Genomic DNA, 14,365 nt, shown 5'->3' on the forward strand with positions numbered 1-14,365 from the left:
CCCACACTCACATACATGAATATACATACATGCATAAATATATGCATACCTATACATGAACATGCACACAAACACAGGTACCCAACATGCACACATGCAGACTCATACAGTATGCACACGCACACACACACACACACACACACACACGTATGCCTCTCCATTTCCGCACGTGCATACACACTCTGAGGAGCAAGGAAGCGGAAAGCCGGTAGCACCCGGGTAGCTATCACATGAAGGTTTATTCACCGCCCCCCCCCCCATAAGTTGTATAGTTCATTGCCATCACATGGTGCAGGGAGTATCATCGCTGCATTTGTTTACTCTTTGTCCCTCTATTTCACCTGGGATTTAAGGTGACTTTTCCTGCATCTCTTGGTAAGATAAGGAGTTATCTTAAACTTCAACCAAGCCTGGTCGTCTGTACAATCAAATTGTCAAATGTCATCTTGTCATTCTACTCATTCTCTAATCTTGATGCTTTAATCATAACACTATAAGCATTTTCATTTAAAAGTAATTTTCATAGAGAGTCCATAGGAAAAATAGTCTACTTTATAATGGATAACTGTAACTGTGGTATCATATGTTAGAGGATTTGTTTACAAACTGTATCTGTTTATGAACTGTAGAGGAATATTTAAATGTTAAGCTTTCTTTTAAGTGGAAGGGACTAGCCTGTCTTCTTTTAATATGGTTTGGTAGCTTGATTTGCATCTCCTTGTATTATATATTCCTATTCATATAGGGCATCTTGGACTGAGAAGGTGGCTCAGTGGTAGAGCGCTTGCCTTGCATGCATGAGGCCCTGGGTTCGATTCCTCAGCACCACATAAGCAAAAAGAAAAAAGCCAGAAGTGGCGCTGTGGCTCAAGTGATAGGGCACTAGCCTTGAACTGAAGAGCTGAGGGACAGCGCCCAGGCCCAGAGTTCAGGGCCCAGGACTGGACCCCCACCCCCCAAAAAACAAACAAAACCCCCCAAAAAACATAGGGGATCTTTATTTGGTTTGCTATTTTGTATGTGTGTGTATGTGTGTGTGTGTGTAGTGCATGCACATTCTGTCCTGTGGCTTGAACTCAGGGCATGGGTGCTGTCACTGAGCTTTTGTGCTCAAGGCTCGTGCTCTACCACTTGAGCCACAGCTCCCACTTCCAGCTCTTTTTGGTATTTATTTAGAGACAAGGGTTTCATGGACATTCCTGCCTGGGCTGGTTTGAACTGCAGTCCTCAGATCTTCACCTCTAGAGTAGCTAGGATTACAGGCATGAGCCACTGGCACCTGGCTTTGGTCTTTGTTTTTGTTTTTTTTTTACTTTTCCATTTTATTTTGCCTTTTTTTTTTTTTTTTTAGCAGTACATGGATTGTGAAATCAGGGTCTTTATACTTGCTAGGCTGATGTTCTACCACTTGAGCCATGCTTCCAGCCTTGCTTTTTGCCAGTTATTTTGGAGATGGAGTTTAGTGAACTTATCTATGTGTGTTGGCCTCAAAACATCCTCCTCCACATTTCAGTGTTCTTTGCAGTAAGGATCATATGCTTGAACCACCATCTGCGTCCAGCTCTAGTTATATTTTTGACTTTTGTCTCCTTTTAGCTGGTATAGATCATAGGTAGAATCCACCCTCTAGTGGCCAAAAACAACATGGGGAAAAAAGTCCTAAGAAGGCTAACTATCACATTCAAAGAGATGGACTAGTTTGTAACCTAGTTCCCATGGCAATTTAAGAGAAGACTTCTCAGAAATGTGTACATAAACATGGTGAGAAAATCCTCAAGATGATAGTCAAGGTTAAGGTTAAACCTTTTTGTATACACAAGTGCTTGCATTCAGACAGCTTCCTCCTGAGGTCATTCCATTTCTGGTGCCCTTCACAAGCACAGCCACAATTCAACTGCCCCGCCAGCAGCGGATTCTTGCCATTTCTCCTTAAGTGTTTCCTGAAGAGGAATGCAGTTTGTAAGAATGTATAGTCAGCTTGTGGTAGTGTGATTTCCTATCATGTATTTAGGAATATTCTTTCTTTCAAACATGAATTTTTCATAATTTCTCTTCTTAATAAAACTAGAGAGGTTTTTGGATTTTTCATGCTGCCAAAGATTTTTCTGTTTTATATATTAAAAGGTGCAATTCTTCTTTTACAAAGCGCTTTAGGGGAAATCCATCTCCTTATTATGGCTGTTCCTTATGTCAGTAAATGACTCCTCTCAGGAGAGTTCCCTTTCTAAACGAGGGTGGCCTTCAGCCATCCTCTATAAAGAGTGTCTATAATAAAGTCAGGTTTTCTGATATTACCTGTTCTCTTTCTATCCAACCAGATGTTAGGTGGCATGATTTGGAACTACAAATAATAATTGTTATATAAAAATGTATATCCATTGTATAAATTATAACACACGTATGTCTATATGTAATGTGTGTGTGTGTGTGTGTGTGTGTGTGTGTGTCCCAGTCCTGGGGCTTGAACTCAGGGTGTGGGTGCTATCCTTGAGCTTTTGTGCTCAAGGCTAATACTCTACCACATGAGCCACAGATGGACTAATGGCTTTGTTTTTTTTATTGGGTAGTTTATTAGAGATAAGAATCTCATGGACTTTCCTGCCCGGGCTGGCTTTGAATCTTGATCCTTAGCTCTAAGCCTCCTGAGTAGCTAGGATTATGAGTGTGAACCACTGGTGCCCGGCGTGATGTTTATATTTATATATATAAAACAATCCCTTAACAAAACTGCTGACAGTTTTGGAAAATGTTTTCCCAGGCAGTTTTACTGATATTTGTGTGAAGAAGATACCTGGAAGGCAAAACGCTCTGCACTTATGAGCCTTCTTCTGCCTGTGACTTCATTTTCTTAGCAAACCCAGTTGGCTTACTCTGGTGGAGTAAGCACCCCCCTTAGTGCCAGTGAAGCGAGAGGAGAATCCGCCATCGTAAAAGAAACGAAAGACTCATCTTAGGATCAAATATGGAGCAGGGAGCCAAAGCTCCAAGCAGGACACCAGATCCAGCCCAGAGGTTTATCTCAGGGGACAAAGACTCTGGAAAAGGAAAAAAAAAAAAGGGCAGGTTTTAAGAAAGCCAAAGAGAAGCAGAATGTCAAATTGGTAACGTCCAGGCCTCTTAGCTCCCGGCTGGTGAAAGCTGGGCTGAACTTCCGGGCACAGTGAGCGGGTACTCACACACAGTGAGCGAGTGCTTACGCTGGTGCGCCCTCACGCGCAGTGCTTCCCCAGGTGACTGGTGCCTGCACTGGTGGGTCCCAGGGTGTCTCCTTGGGATGACGCCAGCCCTCTCCGTGGGCGAGGCCGGCGCCCACTCCGAGGTGTCACATCTGGACCGTTTTAATCATGTTTGTGTCGCAGGCCATGTGACCACTCCGCACCACCGTGCAATGCCAGGCGCTGTCCTGTGGAGCCCAGGCCCGGGGCCTCCTCCCTCGCCCCGTGCCCCCCGGGGCAGCAGATGCCTCATGGCAAATGTCACCCACTGACCCCGCACCCACAGTCACACCCCTGGGTGTTGTGGAACCTTCAACCCGCGGATACTCTCAAGACTTGCAGAAAAGCCTTTAATAAAGGCTTGAATAACTTGAATAAAGGGTAACTCGGGAAGTAAGTCTCCTACAGTGGTCCCGCATCTCCACACTCGAAAGCTGCACCTTCTCCCTCCATCCTCCTCTGCTTCTTGTCTTGGTGATTCTTCAAGGTCATTGCTCAAGGTCATTGCTCCTGGTGGTCGTTGCTCCCTAGGGACCTAGGACATTCCCGGCAGAGGCCCCGCTCTCTGCCGGATATAATTTCACCACGCTCAGCACCAGTTTCTCTGCAATCTTTGGGGGCTTTTCTTTCTGTGTCTTTTGTGGTTGTTTCCTGTCTCCTTCTTGATACGTTTGGACCTCTAGCTCTCTTTTCCTCTGCTCATTCCACACTTCTTTGTCTCTCTGTTTTCTCTCCTCTCCTGCTCTCCCTCCACCCCTGGCTTTTTCTTCCTACCCAAGACTTTTCCTTTTAAGCTACAGAATGATCTGTCTCCTCCGGACCTACATCAGTGTTGGGTTGCCTAGGCAGAACTTGACAAATCCTCATGAAAATAAACTCATGCATGCTGCTTTCAACTTGCTTTTGTTTCCCTTTCACTTGCTTAATGTTTACGTCTGGAACATGGTTTGCTTTGCTTTCCGTTCCAGCCCCTCTTCAGCCCCTTCCTACTAGTGAGGGCTCAGTGCAGGTCAACTCCCCATTGCTCAGGATGCAAGGACGGCATCAGGAGCCTCTGATTGACCTTCAGCCTCTCCCCTCTCCCCCTCGCCTCCTGTTCTTCACTGGATATTCACTGGGCTTTTAAAATGACCTTTGACCTTTATTGCCTGGCCTTTCCCCCTCACGCCCACCCCCCTTCTCCTAGGTTTTTACTGCGCTAGCCTGTGCACTGTTCTTCATATGGATTGTTGCAGGTCTTACTTGATCTCCGAGAGGTAACTGATTTTCTCTCCTTTTTCTTAAAGATGTCACCAGGTCTGGCACCCGCCTGCCTCTTGTTTCTCTCAGCCCTTTGCTCCTCAAGGACCTCAGCTTTCTCCTTCTGGGGTCCCTGTGGGGTGGCCTCATGGGGCTTTGGCTCCGGCTGTTTGTCTTGCCTTGAAGTTTCTCGTGGCCCCTCTACTCACTCTTCTGTGTTCTTCCATCCGGGCCATTTTCCAGGGCGCAGCTAGCTCACGGCCTTGTCCCCACTGCCTCCCCCACAGCCTCTCTGGCTTTCACTTGCCTTGCGATGGTTTTACATTCCTTTGGATGGTTGATTAGTATTTTATCCCTAAGTGTCTCTGTCTGCTTTCATCTACCATGCAACCCGGCCATGCTGCCTACTGGGCACTTAATTATTATTATTGAATTAAAGACTGAATTGATGGACAAGGCCAAGGCATAGATAATCATCAGCTTTCCCTACCTTGTTATTTAAGGCAGAAAGTCTTTGAGGTAATAGAGACTAGACATGTACAAAAGGAGCCAGTAGGATGTGCTTAAGAGTGAATTCTGTCACTCTTCTTTCTGGGAGCCCGGGAAAGGAGTTGAGGGTTTATAGAGGATGCCATAACAGAGAGATTTCACAATCTAACACTTCAACCCCTATCTTTGATCCGTTCAGTTTGATATTTCTAAGAACCAAGGTGAGTGGAAATGTTGGCTGAACTGACCTGGATCTTGTTCAATCTGTTTTATTTTCTGGCCCAGGTGCCACGAGTAATAAGTGAAAAGCTAAAAAAAAAAAAGTAGGAAGGAAAAGAAAGAAGCAACCTGACTGCCACTGCCTCCCCCACCCTACCTCCACAGCTTCCCACGCGCTCAGACATGTTCCTTGCTCACTGGCTGAGGCCTGGGTGTGATTACTCAGCCAGTGTCTGGGTGTCCATTGACGTCAGTAGGCCTGCTTAGAACAGAGCCTCGAGATGCTTCATGGGATTAACGTAAACAGCACTTCTTGCCTGTGTATTGTCCTGTTCTTAAGTCTATTTCTATTGTGTCTCTGCCAGCAAGGAGATATTAGAGAGGGAGAGAGACAGACCATCGATGCCTCCCCAAGTTCTCCTCATAATAAAACTCTGCAGACGAATGAAAGCAGCACCTGACGCCCTGCAGTGCTGTGGGGCTCCAGGTTCATCTGTGAGCTTCTCCAGAACTCAAACGCTCACAGATGATCCTATTCACATAATAGGATTATGTTCTCTGTGACGCCACCTTTAAGTACTCTGGGCAAGGTGGAGTATTTGCTCTCTCAGAACTAGCCTTGACTTGAATAAGGCAGACATATGGGATGTTTCACATTTCTCTACTCATCCTGAAAAGCGGGGAAACAAACTTCTGAGTTCTGACACCACTCCCGCCCCCCCACTACTTCCTTCAGCTTTGTCAAAGCAAAGATACACAGCACCCCATGCCTCCAGCATTTGAAATCTGCCCTGCCCTTGAATTCAGTCTGCACTGGGGCCTGAGCACATGGCGGGCTGTGCAAATGGCCACTGTGCTTGGGAAACCATGCTGGGCATCTCTCTCCTAGGCAGCAGGAAACACAGATCGCCCTCCAGAGGTGACACAAGCAGGATGATTTGCCAGAATTTGTCACCCAATGTGTGAATGCCATCTGGCTACAACCACAGTTTTATAATTGTAGATTTTTTTCAATGTGATGATGTGATGGGCACTGGCGAGGAAAAGAGCTCAGTCAGGAGTACACATGGCGTAGGCTGGAGGCGCGTTGACTTAGACACGCACCTCAGCGGTGTGGAGACAGCCAGGCTGTGCCTCTAACGGAAGGGAGGGGCCAACGCTGGCAAACACGGTGAGGCAGGGCGCGCCCCTCGCTCACGGCTGTGTGACAGCGTCCCTGGCCTCACCCGAGTCCCGGGTGATTCCCGTCTGGAGAGTCATCCCGGCCTGGTCTTAGATGAAGCACAAGGAAGGCCCAGCAATCTTTTCTCTGATGAGTTGAAGACTGCACATCCTCGAATCTGTCAGGGGGCTTGTCTAATAGAAAGGATAAGCAACAGGGGTTTTCAAAAGACACTCTTGTCCTCCAGACCCCCCTGCCCCATGAATACCCGCATCGCTACCTGCTCGAGTCCGCTGTAAAAGCATGTAGTGGTCACATATTGTTTTTGGAAGCCCTGGGGTTAGAACTCAGGGCCTTATGCGCCCTCAGCTGGCTTGCTTGCTTGTGCACAGCTGGTACACTACCACTTGAGCTATACTTCCAAGCTAGTTGATTGGAGATGGAGTCTTGAGGCCTTTTCTTCCTGGGCTGGTTTTGGGCTCTCAATCCACAGCATCTCAGCCTCCTGAGTAGCTAGGATTACAAATGTGAGCCACCAATGCCCTGCTCCCTCTGTATATTTAAACCATCTGTATCTGCCTTATAATTCTTTTTTTTGTTTGTTTGTTTTTTGTTAGTCATGGGCCTGAACTCTGGGCCTGGGTGCTGTCCCTCAGCTCTTCAGCTCAAGGTTAGCACCCTACCACTTGAGCCACAGCGCCACTTCCAGCTTTTTCTGCTTATGTGGTGCTAAGGAATGGAACCCAGGGCCTCATGCATGCAAGGCAAGCACTCTACCACTGAGCCATCTTCCTAGCCCCTGATTTATAGTTCTTGATACAATGTAAATGCTATGTGAATAGCTGTTTTAGTGTGTTGCTTAGGGAATATGGAGAAGAAAACAAGTCTTTCCCAGTTCCTTCCCCAAATGGTTTTGAACCATGATAGGCTAAACTCTAGCAAGGGGAGCTATGGATGTGGAAGCGGGCTGTGTTACAGTTTGGATACAGAAGGTGATCCACTGAGATGAATCATGTCCCAGGAGGAGTGGAGAGAGATGGAGTGAGATTTTATCATGCTACTCAAAAGAGCATGCGATTTATATCTTAGGAGCTGTTTATTTCTGGAGTTGTCCATTTTGTGTGATTTGTGGTAGATGATTGAAACTACAGGAAGTGAAGTTTCAGAGAAGGCAGGGCACGGAGGAAGGACTAATATCACAACCGAGAAGCTATGAATTGAGATGATACAGGAAGAATGATATACCCCCCCTCCAAATTTGTGTATTGAAGCCCTAATCCCTGGGGCAGCTGTCTTTGGAGACAGGCCTTTAAAGCCATAATTAAAGCTCAAGGAGTATTGAATTGAAAACCCCTATACAACTACTTAAAGATAATTAAAACATCTCCGAGGGCATAAGGACGGGGCTCGTATACAACAGCACCCCTGTTAAAGGACAGCCATGTCCTTTCAGGAGATATTCCAGGAGTGTCCACACACACACAGAGAACAACTCACTCAAGAATGCAGTGAGAAGGCGGACATCCCCAAGCCCAGGCGAGAGGCATCGGGATAAAAGAAACCCACTGACATCTTGGCTGTCCAGCACCCAAAATGATGGAAATTCGACCAGGGGGTGGTGTTTTGTTGTGGATCCCCTCGCGGACTAACACACCAGGAAGTACCTTGGAGGGAGGTATGGAGAAGTAGGTAAAACGTGACTAGGTTGAGTCCGTGGCCCTGGGCCACATTCCTCATTTCACTACATTATCCCTCTTCTGTGACTGGGGCCAGTCACGCCAGGCCTTGGGGTTTTCATGAAGAAGGACACAGGTGAAGTGCCTGGCACGCGATGGTGCCACTCACTGGCTGCTGGTCTGTGAGCTCCCCGCCTGGGGAGATGTACGCTCCCCGCCCTGAGCTTTGTGCCCAAGACTCTTGGGGCACCGACACGTGCTCTGTCAGTAGCATTTTGGTGCTGATTCAACTTCTCTGATTATAGCTTTTCCATAGAAGAGGCTGTGGTTATAGTAGTGAACCCTGCAATGGAGGCCTTGATCATCAAGCTTACGTTGCAGTAGAGGAAGAGATCACGATCATGTTAAGAATGTAGGAAACGTGATTTTAGGCACTTCCAAGTTCTGTGCTGGAGATGAACAGAAAGAGTGGTGAGTCGGGGAGCAACCTCACACAGCATTGTCTGTGGATGTGATTTTTCTGTTTTTTTCTTTTTCACGTGTGTACTTGTGTATTTTTATTGCAGAAGGATCTGGTACACAGGTGAAACGTTACAATTTTCCAAAAGGTGGGATTTCAACTTGGAAATAAAGTTTGATTAGGCTCCTGATGAATTAAGAGAGAAGCTGTCAATTACCTATCTGCTTATGGATATGTTTGTCTGGTTTTGTTTTTTTTTTTTGTGATACAATATAGGTTTTTTGTTGTTGTTGTTTTGTTTTTGGTGCTGACACTGTGGCTTGAACTCAGAGCATGGGTTTTGTCCCTGAACTTTATTACTCGAGAGTGACAGTCTACCACTTGAGCTCTACGGCCAGCTTTCTGGGGGTTAATTAGAAACAGGCATCTCATGGACTTTTCTTCCTGGGTAGGCTTCAGACTATGATTCTCAGATCTCAGTCCCTGACTAGCTAGGATTACAGATATGAGCCACCAGCTACCAGGTAGGTGTTGTTACTTAGTGACTTAAATTCCAGGAGAGCTATTGCTCTTACGAAGTTTTTTCCAAAATGGTGAGCAAAGATTGGTATCATCTTTTCTTAATTGCCCAGAAGTATATTCTAGGACAGCTTGTTTCATCTCAGAACTGTGCAGTGCTCAGTTCTAGTCCTGGAAAGTTATCTACCCCCATGTCCTACATACTGTAGGACAGCCTACAGTATGTAAGATATTAGAACATTCTGTGTTGGGCAGGAATATCCCAGACATTGCCAGATGTGAAGAATTTTTTTTGTCTCTGTTTTCGAAGTTCTAGAATCCTTTCATCATTAATAATGACCTTCCATGCCCACGACTTCCAAAACCTCCTCTAAGGGGAAGTGGAGCCTCAGCAAGAACCACAGTGCTGAGAATGTACAGTTACCTCCTGTCCTGCAAATCCAGCTGCTACACTCCATCCTTCTTGTCAATCAGCCCTCCTTGACTTCCATCCTTCCTGACTTCCAGGACAATTTGGACCATGGACCCTTCTCCTCTCCTTTTCCAATTCCTGTCCAGTGTGAAGGTCCGGCTCCTCTGTTCCACCTGACCATCTGCACTATCCCCTCCTCTGTTTCCTCCATATACTTTCTCCTCTAGTGGTGAGACTGACCTTGTTATGTTGTCTAGGGGAATGGATTGTTTCTCTGCCCACTAAAGAGTTATAAGACATGTTATAAGAATGTGTTTTTAACTTCAGTTGAAAGTGAGAGGAAAGCCATGAAAGAAGGTGGTTCTCCATCCCGGGAGGGTCCCAAAGAGCCCAATGGAGTCCTCTTGGAGGGTGGTTTATAGCACAAGGCTTCTTCTTTAGCTCCTCCCCTGGGCTTTGTGCTGATTGCTTAATGGCTTGTGCATGTGCCATTGATTGAGCTGGCACCCAGGGCATTATGGAAAGAAATGTTTGAGCCAGAAGTCTGAGGTACCAGAAACCCCATGGTGGGATGAGGATTACCTGTCAAGGGTCATCCCTGCCTACCTTCCTCACTCTCCCGAGGCCGCCACTATGCTAGGAAATTACTCCACACTCCTTGCCTTTCATTCTCTCCTTGATGAAAACTTCAATGCCATGTTCAGACAACTATCCTGTTTCCGTCCCCTTTGCACCGTTCTAACTGCCACCAGGACCTTTCCTAGTGATCCCTAAACTTAGCCTGTCTGAAGTTAAACTGGTCTTCACAACCTGCCCCCCCCCCCTCCTCTCCCGGTCTCTAAACACAGCAGCCTTCTCCACTGCTGCTCTTCCCAAGATTCAGGTGGGCGGAGGGAAATGAGGCTGTGTCCTCTCAAGTCTAGAGAAGTGATTGGAGTTGAATATTCCAGAACAAATCATGCAAACATGGACTGGTGACAATGAAATACAATACCCTGAAGAAGCCACAATGATCTGACCCTTCTGGTCTTTTTTAAAAAATTCCCTGGACTAGCTTAACTTTTCAGACCCTGGGCATGCTGCCCTGGGCTAATTTGTTTGCCTGAATTAATTATCAGCAGGGGGTGGCCAGCTCATTTTCACAGAACTCTTCTCTTTTGCAAGGAATGCTTTTCTTTCTTTCTTTTTTATTCAAGCAGTCCAACTTAATGCTGTTTGGCACCCAGTCTAAGGGGTGCCTTGATATTTCCATAAAGGCATTTAAATGTTACCATCTCTGAAGAAACAGTTTTAGACGATGAAACTTCTGTTCTGTGTTCCCCATCCCCTTTTCAAGAAGAAAAATACCATCACCAGCTTCATTATCTCTGCACAATTTCTTCCTCATGTGCCATCCAAAATATGAAACAATTATGGCTGATTTCCTGAAGCTTGATTTTGATTTTTGTCTGTGTAAATAATACTGCAATTCAGAGGTCAAAGATGTGTGGAGGGTTATTTATTATCCTTCCAAATTGATAAAAAAAAAAAAAGATCTGCAGATAGGATAAACGTGGCTAAAAAGATCCTGCTCAGGACTATTCTGAGTATTCAAAAGGTTATTATGGTTAGGAAAAGGAGCCAACAGACATTTAACTCTATATATCCAATATTTATGTTTACTATGATAGGACAAATATAATACAAAATTACCCTTAATAACTGTGTGTGTGTGTGTGTGTGTGTGTGTGTGTGTGTGTGTGTGTGTGTGTGTGTGTGTGTGTGTATGTGTGTGTGTTGATCCTGGGGCTTGAACTGAGGGCTAGGGTTCTGTCCTGTCCCTTAGATTTTTTTTTTGTTCACTTAGGTACTCTACCACTTAAGCCACACCTCCATTTCTAGCTTTGTACAGGTTAATTGGAGATAAGAGTCTCAAAGATCTTCCTTCTGGGCTGGTTTTGAACTGAGATAATTTAGATCTTAGCCTCCTAAATAGTCAACAAATTTTCCACCATACGTTGGAGAATCATTTACCCTGTGTTGTGAAGCATGTCTTTAGATCTTGTTCACCTTGGATCACTTTGAACAGTAGGCTGATCCCTAATTTCCCCTCTCCTATCCCTGCCAGGTACTGTCTACTTCTTGCTTCGTTTGACCTCTCTATTAGCATCATGAGAACCTGATCTTCTGTGGCTGGCTTAGTTTATCTTGAGTGATGTCCTGAATGTTTATCTGAATGTTGGAGCATATGATAATATTTACTCCTTTTTCACGACTGAACAATATTTAGTTGTATACACATACCACATCTCCTCTATTCATTCATCTTCTGATGGACATTTAGGTTATTTATATTATGTGGCTACTGAGTAATGTTGTCAGGAATATAGTAGTATTAATATATCTGTGAGATCTTGCTTTCAATTCTTTTCATTAAACATCCAGAAATGGGATCACTGGATCTTATGGGAGTTTATTTTTAATGGTTGTGAAGATCCTCCATACTGGTTTCCAGAGCAAATGCGCCATTTTGCATTCCCACCAATATTGCACAAGTTCCAGTTTTTCCACATCCACAGCAACACTTATTATTTCTAAGGTTGTTTGTTTATCTTTTTGTTGCTGTTGTTGTTGGTGGTGGTGGTCGTGGTGCCTGAACTCTGGGCCTGGGCACTGTCCCTCAGTTCTTCAGCTCAGGGCTAGCACTCTACCACAGTGCCACTTCTGGCTTTTTCTGCTTATATGTAGTGCTGAGGAATGGAACCCAGGTCCTCATGCATGCAAGGCAAGCACTACTGCTGAGCCACTTTCCCTGCATTGCCGTTTATCTCATACCACACACAAGAGTCAAGTGAAGGGGCTGGGAAGGTGGCTCAGTGGTAGAGCGCTTGCCTTGCATGCCTGAGGCCCTGGGTTCGATTCCTCAGCACCACATAAGCAAAAAGAAAAAAGCCAGAAGTGGCGCTGTAGCTCAAGTGGTAGAGCGCTAGCCTTGAGCTGAAGAGCTGAGGGACAGCGCCCAGGCACAGAGTTCAGGCCCCACGACCGGACCCCCCCCCAAAAAAAGAGTCAAGTGAAAGTGTATGATCTGAACTAAAACTGTAGCATTCCTAGCGGGGGAAAAAGCATTGGTTGCAGCAATGATTACTTTTATATGCCTTAAAAATCATGGGCAACAAATGCAAAAACCAGCAGGAGGCACTGCAACAAATCCACTATAAGCCTTCTGCACAACCAGGGAAACAGTTGACAAAGTAAAAGAGGCAACCTGTGGAATTGAAGGAAACAGTTACAAACCATATATATTGAGAAGTTTATATTCAAGCTGTTACAGAGAGAAAGAAGCTTCTTCTGACTCTAGATCAGGACTCAGCAAATGGTTGACAACCATAACTTGTTCTGCCTCTCCACTCATATGAGTTCTGCCACAACGACTCAGCCTGCCGCTGCAGTGCCATCCCAGCCATACACAGTGGATGCATCTCAATAAAACTTTATTTAATAAGCAGAGTAGGATGGATTTGGCTTGCGGGCTGTATATTGCTGAACCATGACCTTAGAACAGGGTTTCTCCACCTGTTGTATTGACCTGTTTCACTGGAGAGCCTTCTGTCATGACAGCTTTCCTGTGCGTTGTGGTTGGTGAGTGGCATTCTTGGCTTTCCCCATGGAAAGTTCCAGTAATAGCCCTTTCGCTCATTCCCAGTGTGATAACCAAAAAATGTCTCCAAACTTTGCCAATGTATTCTGAGGTGGTGGTGGTGGTGGTGGGGAGCAAAATTGTTGCTAGTTGGGAACCTCTTTTCTAGATTATCGGGAACTCTAATAAAGAAAAATAGGAACTGCATGTCCAAAATTACAAAAAGCAGAGTCCTGAAAGAAGAATGAGAACCTGGACCCGTGGTGTAGCTGTCTTTGGAAGGTCAAGACCTCAGAGGCTATTACTGTTGCCTAAATTTGGAAAGGAGTTCCAAGCTAACTAAAATGGCAATGCCTTTGAGAAGTGCTCTATTAATAATGCAAATGTGAGCTTGAGCTAGTTTGTGGTAGGTGCAAGAAACAAAGCATTCCACACACTCGCATTAGCACAGCTAAAGGCCTTTCTGAGTTTGAGGGTCGGCAGAGTGTTGGAAAGCTGGGGAAAAGCTCACAGTTCTAATTCCCACTTGTGCAAGAGTTTATTTTTTTTCTTCAGCTTATCTGGATTCAGAACTAACACAGTCAGGGTGACTTTTGAAAGCACTCACATGTTTTTTGTTGTTTGGACAGGGCCAGAAAAAAAAATGGCCTCGTTTCACTGCAAGTTGGCAATAACAAATGTTTTTGAAAGTTGAAAACAGCGTAACTTTTGAGTGAATCTCAAAGAATGTTGTCTCCTGACTTTTTAGAATAAACACCTGTTTGGAAATAGGAGCACAAAAGCTGACTTTGTTATGGAATTATTGATTTCTTGGTCTTCATTTCTATTATATATTTAGTAATTAAAACATTTGGCACAATTTGAAGGATTGTCATTGATATAATTTTATTTTTAAACAAAAACCCTCACCTTTCAACAGTAATTTCAGTTAAGCCCTTTGAGCTAATTTCCTATTTGAACTTGAAAAACAAAAGAAATACATCACTGCTTTTATTTTATTTTTTTTTTTATTTTGGGGATGGTACTGGGGCCTGAACTCAAGGCCTTGTAACTCAAGGACTTTTACTGGAGCTGGAGGCATGATTTAGGTGGTAGATTGCCAACCAGTGAGTGAAAGCAAGCATCAAATAGCCAGTTTGATTCCTGGTCTAGGACAAAACAAGAAAGAAGAAGAAAGAAAGCAAGGAAGGAAGGAAGGAAGGAAGGAAAAAAGGAAGGAAGGAAGGAAGAAAGCCTAGATGTCCTACAATAGATAAATACATCTGAAAAATGTGTTATTTATTATACACAATGAAATTTTACACAACCATTAGAAAGAATAATCTCTTGCCATCTGCAGGGAAATGGATGGACTA

At 44.9% G+C, this 14,365-nt stretch overlaps 1 protein-coding gene across 1 annotated transcript in view; it reads left to right on the forward strand.

The window, feature by feature from the left end:
- Dner (delta/notch like EGF repeat containing) overlaps nt 1-14,365 on the forward strand; it is a 164,211-nt gene that overhangs the window by 116,421 nt on the left and 33,425 nt on the right. The window lies entirely within an intron of this gene.

The sequence above is a fragment of the Dipodomys spectabilis genome, unplaced genomic scaffold (genome assembly GCF_019054845.1).
Source record: "Dipodomys spectabilis isolate Male_0828 unplaced genomic scaffold, ASM1905484v1 ptg000051l, whole genome shotgun sequence".
Classification (NCBI taxonomy): Eukaryota; Metazoa; Chordata; class Mammalia; order Rodentia; family Heteromyidae; genus Dipodomys; species Dipodomys spectabilis.